The sequence below is a fragment of the Hyla sarda genome, unplaced genomic scaffold, assembly GCF_029499605.1.
Source record: "Hyla sarda isolate aHylSar1 unplaced genomic scaffold, aHylSar1.hap1 scaffold_666, whole genome shotgun sequence".
Lineage (NCBI taxonomy): Eukaryota > Metazoa > Chordata > Amphibia > Anura > Hylidae > Hyla > Hyla sarda.
In genome coordinates this window covers 41,293-57,524 of record NW_026610682.1, presented here as the reverse complement: position 1 = coordinate 57,524, position 16,232 = coordinate 41,293, and the positions used below count along the sequence as shown (strand labels likewise).

The 16,232-nt window shown below is 45.5% G+C and overlaps 7 non-coding genes across 7 annotated transcripts; all 7 read right to left on the bottom strand.

Moving 5' to 3' along the window:
• Positions 1 to 2,041: 2,041 nt before the first annotated feature.
• On the bottom strand, positions 2,042 to 2,232 carry LOC130343097 (U2 spliceosomal RNA). The gene has a single exon (XR_008882519.1). It is a non-coding gene; the product is annotated as a U2 spliceosomal RNA (small nuclear RNA).
• A 2,090-nt stretch (positions 2,233 to 4,322) lies between these two features.
• On the bottom strand, positions 4,323 to 4,513 carry LOC130343067 (U2 spliceosomal RNA). Its single transcript, XR_008882495.1, has one exon. It is a non-coding gene; the product is annotated as a U2 spliceosomal RNA (small nuclear RNA).
• Positions 4,514 to 6,605: 2,092 nt separating this feature from the next.
• On the bottom strand, positions 6,606 to 6,796 carry LOC130343096 (U2 spliceosomal RNA). Its single transcript, XR_008882518.1, has one exon. It is a non-coding gene; the product is annotated as a U2 spliceosomal RNA (small nuclear RNA).
• Positions 6,797 to 8,881: 2,085 nt separating this feature from the next.
• On the bottom strand, positions 8,882 to 9,072 carry LOC130343094 (U2 spliceosomal RNA). The gene has a single exon (XR_008882517.1). It is a non-coding gene; the product is annotated as a U2 spliceosomal RNA (small nuclear RNA).
• A 2,097-nt stretch (positions 9,073 to 11,169) lies between these two features.
• LOC130343115 (U2 spliceosomal RNA) lies at positions 11,170 to 11,360 on the bottom strand. Its single transcript, XR_008882536.1, has one exon. It is a non-coding gene; the product is annotated as a U2 spliceosomal RNA (small nuclear RNA).
• Positions 11,361 to 13,461: 2,101 nt separating this feature from the next.
• Positions 13,462 to 13,652, bottom strand: LOC130343093 (U2 spliceosomal RNA). Its single transcript, XR_008882516.1, has one exon. It is a non-coding gene; the product is annotated as a U2 spliceosomal RNA (small nuclear RNA).
• Positions 13,653 to 15,730: 2,078 nt separating this feature from the next.
• LOC130343092 (U2 spliceosomal RNA) lies at positions 15,731 to 15,921 on the bottom strand. The gene has a single exon (XR_008882515.1). It is a non-coding gene; the product is annotated as a U2 spliceosomal RNA (small nuclear RNA).
• Positions 15,922 to 16,232: the final 311 nt, after the last annotated feature.

Sequence of the window (16,232 nt, the reverse complement as noted above, 5' to 3'; positions counted from 1 at the left end):
ATCTGCAATATGAGATTGGGCCCGAGAAAAGGCAACATAGACCGAATGCTTCTAAGGGAAGAAGCTAAATGGATATACAGACTTAAGTGTCTATCACCGAGAGGCCTCAATGAAGGCTTCTCTTATGCAGCATTCCTCATTTGAGTGAATGGACAGGACTAATAATAAAGAAATATAGCTAGATAGATCAGTGAGATAACGAAAGGTCACCATAAAATATAGGATAACCCACACTCATAGAAAGATCCACCCATCAGTGCACTTACCTGATAGACATGTAGTTCTAACATCTTTAGAGAATTTCAGGTTTATACATATAACTACCTACAATACAATTTGATACTTACCATGAGGAGGTATACTGTTGTTAAGGATGGAGTGGTGTGGTCTGGTGGCTGGATGGATCGCGGGATCGAGTCCGAATGGGAGACCCCATGACATCTAAAAGAGGGTAACAAAAGATATTAGAACTACCTTAAGAATGTAGGACACCGGTTTTCTGATATGTAGTATACTAGTATAAATAAAACTTTAACTTACACCAAATATGATATATAACACTCTCTTGGGGAAACCCATATACATCCTGGGGACAATATATATCCCACGTCATACAAAATATGGACTATATCTATATATCCCGAGCTAATACAGGCTTCTCTCTGGTCAGCTCTAGGCACCATTCCTTTATAGCCCTGATAAAGAGTAGATAACTTTGCTAGATTAAATCTGTGGGGCCAATAATAATTATCTTTTCATCATACACCACTACCATAAAATATCCATAGAAGAAACACTCAATATTTCATCTAATACATTATCTATGGGAATACAGTAACTTTCTATATCAGCTGGTCAATTAACAATCATTATTAGAGTTATTCCTAAACTTTGAATACCCTTGCGCATGCGCAGTGCTCTCCGTGTATATCGGGCTAAGTCCGGGTAATGAACAAACACGCAAGCGCGATTTCCGGACATGCGCATTGAGGCGAGATGCCGAAGTGGAGCGCAAACATCAGATATGTGGAACGCAAACAAGGGTGTGCACGATCTAAAGCTCAGGATTGGACACGAATAATCAGATGACACATGCGTCACTACCCAGCGCCTGTCCACTTTGATGACGAGGAGATAACTCCGGAATGATGATAGGCTGATGGTGACACAGGTAAGATCAGTAAACAGGACCTGATTGGTCCCAATTAGCGTTACACAGGTGCGCACCAAATAATGAACTCATGATAGGTGGATCTATGAAAGTGGGAGTTCCCTAAAGGTATAAATACTCAGCAGGTAGACCAAGGAGTTGATGCCCATTTTCCCTCCTGAGGACGCTACGGAAGTAGTGAAACATGTAGAGGGGGCATTTTCAGCATTTTAACATTGTCAGCTTGTGCGTGCAATATATTGTGGAACTGCAGTCCACATAGGGACCAATTCACCTACCAGTGACAACTGGATGAAATACAAACAATACTATCAAGCACACACAAGCCTATATTTTTTAAGTTATACACTCACTTTATTAATTCTTTTAATAATATATGAATAAAAGTTAAATTTTAGGGGTGGGAGATAATAAGGGTTTCAGTGACCCTGGGCTTCCCAGGGTCAAAAGTTCTTTGATTCATTTTCACCCTAACCCATCCTGGGAATTGGTTGTTGCGATATTGGGGAAGGGATGAGATTTTATATTTCTTCATAAGCATTAATCTTATTTTGTCAATTAGGAACATTCAGCACCCACCCGCTATCAAGGCAGCTGCCTATCATGTCATGCCCTACCTGCACAGGTGTGCTGGCTACTCAAATGATCCAATTAAGGAGGCCATTTAGTCAGCAGCAGCAGAAGTCCTGTGCCTGGACGCTCCAACAGCGGCCAGACACAAGCAGAAGCAGCAGAAGCAGCAGCAGCACCACCTTTTGTTTTTTGGCTGCAGCAGCAGCAGCAGCAGCAAGGCCCACAGGGCTGGCTAGCTGGCTAGCCAGCAAGCAGGTAGCAATGAAAGTAGGAATCTTTCTTTTTAACCCTGTAAGGGGGTGGTGCACTGTACCCGAAGATACTGCCATATCGGGTCAATGCATAGGGCGACGGAAGCAAGCTTCGAAATCGGCCCCCGTTCTCAAAAATCCATTTAATATATGGTCCCCAGATAGGGGACGTATCAGATATTAAACTGATAAGAACAGATACTACACTTGATCTTAGCCAAAAGGCCGAGAAGCGATAACCGTGAAAGGGGCGGGCCCAACAAGGTCCCCTTCATGGGCACTATCACTGCTTGCTGTCAGGGAGGCTGCCAGACAATTTTCCATGCACACTCTGGGCTGGGGGGCAGTCAACCACCAGTACACACAGCAGAACCTAAACCCATACCATTATTGCTAAGCAGCAAGACAGGGGCCCATTGCACTCCCACGGGGCCTTTTTAAATGCAATCCATAACCCGGATTTGCCAGGAACCCTTCTTACTCCTCCTACTTGCATGTGACACTGGGCTTAGGATCTGCATAGGAAACACACACACAAGCACACACCTACCTTTGTTGCCTGCAGATGCCTCCTTGGCTGTCCCCAAACGGTATCAAACCAACACCCACGGGAAGCTGTAAGCATAGAGGACATGCCTGCACCCCATTGGACTTACCTGTGTGGGTTAAATCCGGGTTATTTGACAACCTATGGCGGTGATGGTTCTGCTCAGGCAGAGCAGTGCTGATGCTCCTCATAAAGCTGTCGCTGCTGTGAAGGTTCTAGGTGACATCACAATCCCTATGGTTACATACACAACAAAGCTGGGTTGTTGTTGTTTACACTCTGCAAGGCCTGTGGAAGTGAGTGACATCATAGCACTGTAGTTCTGAGGGTTCTAGATGGATGCAACAATCTCCTGTTGCTTCTATGAAGGCCATAATAGACGACATCACCAAACAGCTCCATAGTCACATACACAGCAAAGGAGAGATGTTGTTTACACCTAGTGATGTCAGTGGTATTGAGTGACATCACAGCACAGTGCTAAGGCTCCTGGGCCTGGACACAGCAGCGGCTGCAATATCTCAACGGAGAATACGTTTATATATATGTGTGTGTGTGCGCGTATATATATATATATATATATATATATATATATATATATATATATATATTTCTCCGCCGAAATCACTTTTAAACCCATTTCCACCTTTTTTTCCCTTCTCTTCCTCTTACTTTTTTTTCACGTTTTTTTACGTTTTTCTCCTTTTCGCCTCTTTTCTGGGCGTATTATTCTTCTTTTTCTTCTTTTTTTTCGTCTAATGCATACCCCATCAGTGCAGCAATGCTTATTCAATACCGCCAGCAGATGGAGACACTGGGGGATAATTTTCTAAGGATTTATACTGATTTTTCCTGTCTGAATTTGTCGCACAGAAAGTTGCAGGCCAAATATGTGTGACATTTCTGCGACTTTAGCTTCTAGAGCATTTTTACAACATTATACATAGGTGCTGAATACATAAAAAGCGACTGTTCAGCGACAGACAAGTCGCATCGGCTGAAAGTAGGCCAGAATGTCAGTCCATGTTGGAGCAGGTTTAGATACAGTCTAAAGCATAGATCTCAAAGTCTGTGCACAGAATTTAGCAAGGGCCTCGCACCTTCTGATGCATCAGGTAGGTGCACTATAGCATAGCCTAACCCTCTGTACTTTGGTCTATATTGATGCGGGACATAGACAGCCAGCTGATGACCAATCCATTAGTGCAATGGATGGCTGGAAGCATTTGTCTTTGCCTTTGCAATACCACAGAAGCAATGCATGGTCAATGTACAGCAATGACACACCTGTGTGAACAGCCAGGAGACCCCCCCATGTTATGTTACATAGTTACATAGTTAGTACGGTCGAAAAAAGACATATGTCCATCAAGTTCAACCAGGGAATTAAGGGGTAGGGGTGTGGCGCGATATTGGGGAAGGGATGAGATTTTATATTTCTTCATAAGCATTAATCTTATTTTGTCAATTAGGAACATTCAGCACCCACCCGCTATCAAGGCAGCTGCCTATCATGTCATGCCCTACCTGCACAGGTGTGCTGGCTACTCAAATGATCCAATTAAGGAGGCCATTTAGTCAGCAGCAGCAGAAGTCCTGTGCCTGGACGCTCCAACAGCGGCCAGACACAAGCAGAAGCAGCAGAAGCAGCAGCAGCACCACCTTTTGTTTTTTGGCTGCAGCAGCAGCAGCAGCAGCAAGGCCCACAGGGCTGGCTAGCTGGCTAGCCAGCAAGCAGGTAGCAATGAAAGTAGGAATCTTTCTTTTTAACCCTGTAAGGGGGTGGTGCACTGTACCCGAAGATACTGCCATATCGGGTCAATGCATAGGGCGACGGAAGCAAGCTTCGAAATCGGCCCCCGTTCTCAAAAATCCATTTAATATATGGTCCCCAGATAGGGGACGTATCAGATATTAAACTGATAAGAACAGATACTACACTTGATCTTAGCCAAAAGGCCGAGAAGCAATAACCGTGAAAGGGGCGGGCCCAACAAGGTCCCCTTCATGGGCACTATCACTGCTTGCTGTCAGGGAGGCTGCCAGACAATTTTCCATGCACACTCTGGGCTGGGGGGCAGTCAACCACCAGTACACACAGCAGAACCTAAACCCATACCATTATTGCTAAGCAGCAAGACAGGGGCCCATTGCACTCCCACGGGGCCTTTTTAAATGCAATCCATAACCCGGATTTGCCAGGAACCCTTCTTACTCCTCCTACTTGCATGTGACACTGGGCTTAGGATCTGCATAGGAAACACACACACAAGCACACACCTACCTTTGTTGCCTGCAGATGCCTCCTTGGCTGTCCCCAAACGGTATCAAACCAACACCCACGGGAAGCTGTAAGCATAGAGGACATGCCTGCACCCCATTGGACTTACCTGTGTGGGTTAAATCCGGGTTATTTGACAACCTATGGCGGTGATGGTTCTGCTCAGGCAGAGCAGTGCTGATGCTCCTCATAAAGCTGTCGCTGCTGTGAAGGTTCTAGGTGACATCACAATCCCTATGGTTACATACACAACAAAGCTGGGTTGTTGTTGTTTACACTCTGCAAGGCCTGTGGAAGTGAGTGACATCATAGCACTGTAGTTCTGAGGGTTCTAGATGGATGCAACAATCTCCTGTTGCTTCTATGAAGGCCATAATAGACGACATCACCAAACAGCTCCATAGTCACATACACAGCAAAGGAGAGATGTTGTTTACACCTAGTGATGTCAGTGGTATTGAGTGACATCACAGCACAGTGCTAAGGCTCCTGGGCCTGGACACAGCAGCGGCTGCAATATCTCAACGGAGAATACGTTTATATATATGTGTGTGTGTGCGCGTATATATATATATATATATATATATATATATATATATATATATATATATATTTCTCCGCCGAAATCACTTTTAAACCCATTTCCACCTTTTTTTCCCTTCTCTTCCTCTTACTTTTTTTTCACGTTTTTTTACGTTTTTCTCCTTTTCGCCTCTTTTCTGGGCGTATTATTCTTCTTTTTCTTCTTTTTTTTCGTCTAATGCATACCCCATCAGTGCAGCAATGCTTATTCAATACCGCCAGCAGATGGAGACACTGGGGGATAATTTTCTAAGGATTTATACTGATTTTTCCTGTCTGAATTTGTCGCACAGAAAGTTGCAGGCCAAATATGTGTGACATTTCTGCGACTTTAGCTTCTAGAGCATTTTTACAACATTATACATAGGTGCTGAATACATAAAAAGCGACTGTTCAGCGACAGACAAGTCGCATCGGCTGAAAGTAGGCCAGAATGTCAGTCCATGTTGGAGCAGGTTTAGATACAGTCTAAAGCATAGATCTCAAAGTCTGTGCACAGAATTTAGCAAGGGCCTCGCACCTTCTGATGCATCAGGTAGGTGCACTATAGCATAGCCTAACCCTCTGTACTTTGGTCTATATTGATGCGGGACATAGACAGCCAGCTGATGACCAATCCATTAGTGCAATGGATGGCTGGAAGCATTTGTCTTTGCCTTTGCAATACCACAGAAGCAATGCATGGTCAATGTACAGCAATGACACACCTGTGTGAACAGCCAGGAGACCCCCCCATGTTATGTTACATAGTTACATAGTTAGTACGGTCGAAAAAAGACATATGTCCATCAAGTTCAACCAGGGAATTAAGGGGTAGGGGTGTGGCGCGATATTGGGGAAGGGATGAGATTTTATATTTCTTCATAAGCATTAATCTTATTTTGTCAATTAGGAACATTCAGCACCCACCCGCTATCAAGGCAGCTGCCTATCATGTCATGCCCTACCTGCACAGGTGTGCTGGCTACTCAAATGATCCAATTAAGGAGGCCATTTAGTCAGCAGCAGCAGAAGTCCTGTGCCTGGACGCTCCAACAGCGGCCAGACACAAGCAGAAGCAGCAGAAGCAGCAGCAGCACCACCTTTTGTTTTTTGGCTGCAGCAGCAGCAGCAGCAGCAAGGCCCACAGGGCTGGCTAGCTGGCTAGCCAGCAAGCAGGTAGCAATGAAAGTAGGAATCTTTCTTTTTAACCCTGTAAGGGGGTGGTGCACTGTACCCGAAGATACTGCCATATCGGGTCAATGCATAGGGCGACGGAAGCAAGCTTCGAAATCGGCCCCCGTTCTCAAAAATCCATTTAATATATGGTCCCCAGATAGGGGACGTATCAGATATTAAACTGATAAGAACAGATACTACACTTGATCTTAGCCAAAAGGCCGAGAAGCGATAACCGTGAAAGGGGCGGGCCCAACAAGGTCCCCTTCATGGGCACTATCACTGCTTGCTGTCAGGGAGGCTGCCAGACAATTTTCCATGCACACTCTGGGCTGGGGGGCAGTCAACCACCAGTACACACAGCAGAACCTAAACCCATACCATTATTGCTAAGCAGCAAGACAGGGGCCCATTGCACTCCCACGGGGCCTTTTTAAATGCAATCCATAACCCGGATTTGCCAGGAACCCTTCTTACTCCTCCTACTTGCATGTGACACTGGGCTTAGGATCTGCATAGGAAACACACACACAAGCACACACCTACCTTTGTTGCCTGCAGATGCCTCCTTGGCTGTCCCCAAACGGTATCAAACCAACACCCACGGGAAGCTGTAAGCATAGAGGACATGCCTGCACCCCATTGGACTTACCTGTGTGGGTTAAATCCGGGTTATTTGACAACCTATGGCGGTGATGGTTCTGCTCAGGCAGAGCAGTGCTGATGCTCCTCATAAAGCTGTCGCTGCTGTGAAGGTTCTAGGTGACATCACAATCCCTATGGTTACATACACAACAAAGCTGGGTTGTTGTTGTTTACACTCTGCAAGGCCTGTGGAAGTGAGTGACATCATAGCACTGTAGTTCTGAGGGTTCTAGATGGATGCAACAATCTCCTGTTGCTTCTATGAAGGCCATAATAGACGACATCACCAAACAGCTCCATAGTCACATACACAGCAAAGGAGAGATGTTGTTTACACCTAGTGATGTCAGTGGTATTGAGTGACATCACAGCACAGTGCTAAGGCTCCTGGGCCTGGACACAGCAGCGGCTGCAATATCTCAACGGAGAATACGTTTATATATATGTGTGTGTGTGCGCGTATATATATATATATATATATATATATATATATATATATATATATTTCTCCGCCGAAATCACTTTTAAACCCATTTCCACCTTTTTTTCCCTTCTCTTCCTCTTACTTTTTTTCACGTTTTTTTACGTTTTTCTCCTTTTCGCCTCTTTTCTGGGCGTATTATTCTTCTTTTTCTTCTTTTTTTTCGTCTAATGCATACCCCATCAGTGCAGCAATGCTTATTCAATACCGCCAGCAGATGGAGACACTGGGGGATAATTTTCTAAGGATTTATACTGATTTTTCCTGTCTGAATTTGTCGCACAGAAAGTTGCAGGCCAAATATGTGTGACATTTCTGCGACTTTAGCTTCTAGAGCATTTTTACAACATTATACATAGGTGCTGAATACATAAAAAGCGACTGTTCAGCGACAGACAAGTCGCATCGGCTGAAAGTAGGCCAGAATGTCAGTCCATGTTGGAGCAGGTTTAGATACAGTCTAAAGCATAGATCTCAAAGTCTGTGCACAGAATTTAGCAAGGGCCTCGCACCTTCTGATGCATCAGGTAGGTGCACTATAGCATAGCCTAACCCTCTGTACTTTGGTCTATATTGATGCGGGACATAGACAGCCAGCTGATGACCAATCCATTAGTGCAATGGATGGCTGGAAGCATTTGTCTTTGCCTTTGCAATACCACAGAAGCAATGCATGGTCAATGTACAGCAATGACACACCTGTGTGAACAGCCAGGAGACCCCCCCATGTTATGTTACATAGTTACATAGTTAGTACGGTCGAAAAAAGACATATGTCCATCAAGTTCAACCAGGGAATTAAGGGGTAGGGGTGTGGCGCGATATTGGGGAAGGGATGAGATTTTATATTTCTTCATAAGCATTAATCTTATTTTGTCAATTAGGAACATTCAGCACCCACCCGCTATCAAGGCAGCTGCCTATCATGTCATGCCCTACCTGCACAGGTGTGCTGGCTACTCAAATGATCCAATTAAGGAGGCCATTTAGTCAGCAGCAGCAGAAGTCCTGTGCCTGGACGCTCCAACAGCGGCCAGACACAAGCAGAAGCAGCAGAAGCAGCAGCAGCACCACCTTTTGTTTTTTGGCTGCAGCAGCAGCAGCAGCAGCAAGGCCCACAGGGCTGGCTAGCTGGCTAGCCAGCAAGCAGGTAGCAATGAAAGTAGGAATCTTTCTTTTTAACCCTGTAAGGGGGTGGTGCACTGTACCCGAAGATACTGCCATATCGGGTCAATGCATAGGGCGACGGAAGCAAGCTTCGAAATCGGCCCCCGTTCTCAAAAATCCATTTAATATATGGTCCCCAGATAGGGGACGTATCAGATATTAAACTGATAAGAACAGATACTACACTTGATCTTAGCCAAAAGGCCGAGAAGCGATAACCGTGAAAGGGGCGGGCCCAACAAGGTCCCCTTCATGGGCACTATCACTGCTTGCTGTCAGGGAGGCTGCCAGACAATTTTCCATGCACACTCTGGGCTGGGGGGCAGTCAACCACCAGTACACACAGCAGAACCTAAACCCATACCATTATTGCTAAGCAGCAAGACAGGGGCCCATTGCACTCCCACGGGGCCTTTTTAAATGCAATCCATAACCCGGATTTGCCAGGAACCCTTCTTACTCCTCCTACTTGCATGTGACACTGGGCTTAGGATCTGCATAGGAAACACACACACAAGCACACACCTACCTTTGTTGCCTGCAGATGCCTCCTTGGCTGTCCCCAAACGGTATCAAACCAACACCCACGGGAAGCTGTAAGCATAGAGGACATGCCTGCACCCCATTGGACTTACCTGTGTGGGTTAAATCCGGGTTATTTGACAACCTATGGCGGTGATGGTTCTGCTCAGGCAGAGCAGTGCTGATGCTCCTCATAAAGTTGTCGCTGCTGTGAAGGTTCTAAGTGACATCACAATCCCTATGGTTACATACACAACAAAGCTGGGTTGTTGTTGTTTACACTCTGCAAGGCCTGTGGAAGTGAGTGACATCATAGCACTGTAGTTCTGAGGGTTCTAGATGGATGCAACAATCTCCTGTTGCTTCTATGAAGGCCATAATAGACGACATCACCAAACAGCTCCATAGTCACATACACAGCAAAGGAGAGATGTTGTTTACACCTAGTGATGTCAGTGGTATTGAGTGACATCACAGCACAGTGCTAAGGCTCCTGGGCCTGGACACAGCAGCGGCTGCAATATCTCAACGGAGAATACGTTTATATATATGTGTGTGTGTGCGCGTATATATATATATATATATATATATATATATATATATATATATATATATATATTTCTCCGCCGAAATCACTTTTAAACCCATTTCCACCTTTTTTTCCCTTCTCTTCCTCTTACTTTTTTTTCACGTTTTTTTACGTTTTTCTCCTTTTCGCCTCTTTTCTGGGCGTATTATTCTTCTTTTTCTTCTTTTTTTTCGTCTAATGCATACCCCATCAGTGCAGCAATGCTTATTCAATACCGCCAGCAGATGGAGACACTGGGGGATAATTTTCTAAGGATTTATACTGATTTTTCCTGTCTGAATTTGTCGCACAGAAAGTTGCAGGCCAAATATGTGTGACATTTCTGCGACTTTAGCTTCTAGAGCATTTTTACAACATTATACATAGGTGCTGAATACATAAAAAGCGACTGTTCAGCGACAGACAAGTCGCATCGGCTGAAAGTAGGCCAGAATGTCAGTCCATGTTGGAGCAGGTTTAGATACAGTCTAAAGCATAGATCTCAAAGTCTGTGCACAGAATTTAGCAAGGGCCTCGCACCTTCTGATGCATCAGGTAGGTGCACTATAGCATAGCCTAACCCTCTGTACTTTGGTCTATATTGATGCGGGACATAGACAGCCAGCTGATGACCAATCCATTAGTGCAATGGATGGCTGGAAGCATTTGTCTTTGCCTTTGCAATACCACAGAAGCAATGCATGGTCAATGTACAGCAATGACACACCTGTGTGAACAGCCAGGAGACCCCCCCATGTTATGTTACATAGTTACATAGTTAGTACGGTCGAAAAAAGACATATGTCCATCAAGTTCAACCAGGGAATTAAGGGGTAGGGGTGTGGCGCGATATTGGGGAAGGGATGAGATTTTATATTTCTTCATAAGCATTAATCTTATTTTGTCAATTAGGAACATTCAGCACCCACCCGCTATCAAGGCAGCTGCCTATCATGTCATGCCCTACCTGCACAGGTGTGCTGGCTACTCAAATGATCCAATTAAGGAGGCCATTTAGTCAGCAGCAGCAGAAGTCCTGTGCCTGGACGCTCCAACAGCGGCCAGACACAAGCAGAAGCAGCAGAAGCAGCAGCAGCACCACCTTTTGTTTTTTGGCTGCAGCAGCAGCAGCAGCAGCAGCAAGGCCCACAGGGCTGGCAAGCTGGCTAGCCAGCAAGCAGGTAGCAATGAAAGTAGGAATCTTTCTTTTTAACCCTGTAAGGGGGTGGTGCACTGTACCCGAAGATACTGCCATATCGGGTCAATGCATAGGGCGACGGAAGCAAGCTTCGAAATCGGCCCCCGTTCTCAAAAATCTATTTAATATATGGTCCCCAGATAGGGGACGTATCAGATATTAAACTGATAAGAACAGATACTACACTTGATCTTAGCCAAAAGGCCGAGAAGCGATAACCGTGAAAGGGGCGGGCCCAACAAGGTCCCCTTCATGGGCACTATCACTGCTTGCTGTCAGGGAGGCTGCCAGACAATTTTCCATGCACACTCTGGGCTGGGGGGCAGTCAACCACCAGTACACACAGCAGAACCTAAACCCATACCATTATTGCTAAGCAGCAAGACAGGGGCCCATTGCACTCCCACGGGGCCTTTTTAAATGCAATCCATAACCCGGATTTGCCAGGAACCCTTCTTACTCCTCCTACTTGCATGTGACACTGGGCTTAGGATCTGCATAGGAAACACACACACAAGCACACACCTACCTTTGTTGCCTGCAGATGCCTCCTTGGCTGTCCCCAAACGGTATCAAACCAACACCCACGGGAAGCTGTAAGCATAGAGGACATGCCTGCACCCCATTGGACTTACCTGTGTGGGTTAAATCCGGGTTATTTGACAACCTATGGCGGTGATGGTTCTGCTCAGGCAGAGCAGTGCTGATGCTCCTCATAAAGCTGTCGCTGCTGTGAAGGTTCTAGGTGACATCACAATCCCTATGGTTACATACACAACAAAGCTGGGTTGTTGTTGTTTACACTCTGCAAGGCCTGTGGAAGTGAGTGACATCATAGCACTGTAGTTCTGAGGGTTCTAGATGGATGCAACAATCTCCTGTTGCTTCTATGAAGGCCATAATAGACGACATCACCAAACAGCTCCATAGTCACATACACAGCAAAGGAGAGATGTTGTTTACACCTAGTGATGTCAGTGGTATTGAGTGACATCACAGCACAGTGCTAAGGCTCCTGGGCCTGGACACAGCAGCGGCTGCAATATCTCAACGGAGAATACGTTTATATATATGTGTGTGTGTGCGCGTATATATATATATATATATATATATATATATATATATATATATATATATATATATATATTTCTCCGCCGAAATCACTTTTAAACCCATTTCCACCTTTTTTTCCCCTTCTCTTCCTCTTACTTTTTTTTCACGTTTTTTTACGTTTTTCTCCTTTTCGCCTCTTTTCTGGGCGTATTATTCTTCTTTTTCTTCTTTTTTTTCGTCTAATGCATACCCCATCAGTGCAGCAATGCTTATTCAATACCGCCAGCAGATGGAGACACTGGGGGATAATTTTCTAAGGATTTATACTGTTTTTTCCTGTCTGAATTTGTCGCACAGAAAGTTGCAGGCCAAATATGTGTGACATTTCTGCGACTTTAGCTTCTAGAGCATTTTTACAACATTATACATAGGTGCTGAATACATAAAAAGCGACTGTTCAGCGACAGACAAGTCGCATCGGCTGAAAGTAGGCCAGAATGTCAGTCCATGTTGGAGCAGGTTTAGATACAGTCTAAAGCATAGATCTCAAAGTCTGTGCACAGAATTTAGCAAGGGCCTCGCACCTTCTGATGCATCAGGTAGGTGCACTATAGCATAGCCTAACCCTCTGTACTTTGGTCTATATTGATGCGGGACATAGACAGCCAGCTGATGACCAATCCATTAGTGCAATGGATGGCTGGAAGCATTTGTCTTTGCCTTTGCAATACCACAGAAGCAATGCATGGTCAATGTACAGCAATGACACACCTGTGTGAACAGCCAGGAGACCCCCCCATGTTATGTTACATAGTTACATAGTTAGTACGGTCGAAAAAAGACATATGTCCATCAAGTTCAACCAGGGAATTAAGGGGTAGGGGTGTGGCGCGATATTGGGGAAGGGATGAGATTTTATATTTCTTCATAAGCATTAATCTTATTTTGTCAATTAGGAACATTCAGCACCCACCCGCTATCAAGGCAGCTGCCTATCATGTCATGCCCTACCTGCACAGGTGTGCTGGCTACTCAAATGATCCAATTAAGGAGGCCATTTAGTCAGCAGCAGCAGAAGTCCTGTGCCTGGACGCTCCAACAGCGGCCAGACACAAGCAGAAGCAGCAGAAGCAGCAGCAGCACCACCTTTTGTTTTTTGGCTGCAGCAGCAGCAGCAGCAGCAAGGCCCACAGGGCTGGCTAGCTGGCTAGCCAGCAAGCAGGTAGCAATGAAAGTAGGAATCTTTCTTTTTAACCCTGTAAGGGGGTGGTGCACTGTACCCGAAGATACTGCCATATCGGGTCAATGCATAGGGCGACGGAAGCAAGCTTCGAAATCGGCCCCCGTTCTCAAAAATCCATTTAATATATGGTCCCCAGATAGGGGACGTATCAGATATTAAACTGATAAGAACAGATACTACACTTGATCTTAGCCAAAAGGCCGAGAAGCGATAACCGTGAAAGGGGCGGGCCCAACAAGGTCCCCTTCATGGGCACTATCACTGCTTGCTGTCAGGGAGGCTGCCAGACAATTTTCCATGCACACTCTGGGCTGGGGGGCAGTCAACCACCAGTACACACAGCAGAACCTAAACCCATACCATTATTGCTAAGCAGCAAGACAGGGGCCCATTGCACTCCCACGGGGCCTTTTTAAATGCAATCCATAACCCGGATTTGCCAGGAACCCTTCTTACTCCTCCTACTTGCATGTGACACTGGGCTTAGGATCTGCATAGGAAACACACACACAAGCACACACCTACCTTTGTTGCCTGCAGATGCCTCCTTGGCTGTCCCCAAACGGTATCAAACCAACACCCACGGGAAGCTGTAAGCATAGAGGACATGCCTGCACCCCATTGGACTTACCTGTGTGGGTTAAATCCGGGTTATTTGACAACCTATGGCGGTGATGGTTCTGCTCAGGCAGAGCAGTGCTGATGCTCCTCATAAAGCTGTCGCTGCTGTGAAGGTTCTAGGTGACATCACAATCCCTATGGTTACATACACAACAAAGCTGGGTTGTTGTTGTTTACACTCTGCAAGGCCTGTGGAAGTGAGTGACATCATAGCACTGTAGTTCTGAGGGTTCTAGATGGATGCAACAATCTCCTGTTGCTTCTATGAAGGCCATAATAGACGACATCACCAAACAGCTCCATAGTCACATACACAGCAAAGGAGAGATGTTGTTTACACCTAGTGATGTCAGTGGTATTGAGTGACATCACAGCACAGTGCTAAGGCTCCTGGGCCTGGACACAGCAGCGGCTGCAATATCTCAACGGAGAATACGTTTATATATATGTGTGTGTGTGCGCGTATATATATATATATATATATATATATATATATATATTTCTCCGCCGAAATCACTTTTAAACCCATTTCCACCTTTTTTTCCCTTCTCTTCCTCTTACTTTTTTTTCACGTTTTTTTACGTTTTTCTCCTTTTCGCCTCTTTTCTGGGCGTATTATTCTTCTTTTTCTTCTTTTTTTTCGTCTAATGCATACCCCATCAGTGCAGCAATGCTTATTCAATACCGCCAGCAGATGGAGACACTGGGGGATAATTTTCTAAGGATTTATACTGATTTTTCCTGTCTGAATTTGTCGCACAGAAAGTTGCAGGCCAAATATGTGTGACATTTCTGCGACTTTAGCTTCTAGAGCATTTTTACAACATTATACATAGGTGCTGAATACATAAAAAGCGACTGTTCAGCGACAGACAAGTCGCATCGGCTGAAAGTAGGCCAGAATGTCAGTCCATGTTGGAGCAGGTTTAGATACAGTCTAAAGCATAGATCTCAAAGTCTGTGCACAGAATTTAGCAAGGGCCTCGCACCTTCTGATGCATCAGGTAGGTGCACTATAGCATAGCCTAACCCTCTGTACTTTGGTCTATATTGATGCGGGACATAGACAGCCAGCTGATGACCAATCCATTAGTGCAATGGATGGCTGGAAGCATTTGTCTTTGCCTTTGCAATACCACAGAAGCAATGCATGGTCAATGTACAGCAATGACACACCTGTGTGAACAGCCAGGAGACCCCCCCATGTTATGTTACATAGTTACATAGTTAGTACGGTCGAAAAAAGACATATGTCCATCAAGTTCAACCAGGGAATTAAGGGGTAGGGGTGTGGCGCGATATTGGGGAAGGGATGAGATTTTATATTTCTTCATAAGCATTAATCTTATTTTGTCAATTAGGAACATTCAGCACCCACCCGCTATCAAGGCAGCTGCCTATCATGTCATGCCCTACCTGCACAGGTGTGCTGGCTACTCAAATGATCCAATTAAGGAGGCCATTTAGTCAGCAGCAGCAGAAGTCCTGTGCCTGGACGCTCCAACAGCGGCCAGACACAAGCAGAAGCAGCAGAAGCAGCAGCAGCACCACCTTTTGTTTTTTGGCTGCAGCAGCAGCAGCAGCAGCAAGGCCCACAGGGCTGGCTAGCTGGCTAGCCAGCAAGCAGGTAGCAATGAAAGTAGGAATCTTTCTTTTTAACCCTGTAAGGGGGTGGTGCACTGTACCCGAAGATACTGCCATATCGGGTCAATGCATAGGGCGACGGAAGCAAGCTTCGAAATCGGCCCCCGTTCTCAAAAATCCATTTAATATATGGTCCCCAGATAGGGGACGTATCAGATATTAAACTGATAAGAACAGATACTACACTTGATCTTAGCCAAAAGGCCGAGAAGCGATAACCGTGAAAGGGGCGGGCCCAACAAGGTCCCCTTCATGGGCACTATCACTGCTTGCTGTCAGGGAGGCTGCCAGACAATTTTCCATGCACACTCTGGGCTGGGGGGCAGTCAACCACCAGTACACACAGCAGAACCTAAACCCATACCATTATTGCTAAGCAGCAAGACAGGGGCCCATTGCACTCCCACGGGGCCTTTTTAAATGCAATCCATAACCCGGATTTGCCAGGAACCCTTCTTACTCCTCCTACTTGCATGTGACACTGGGCTTAGGATCTGCATAGGAAACACACACACAAGCACACACCT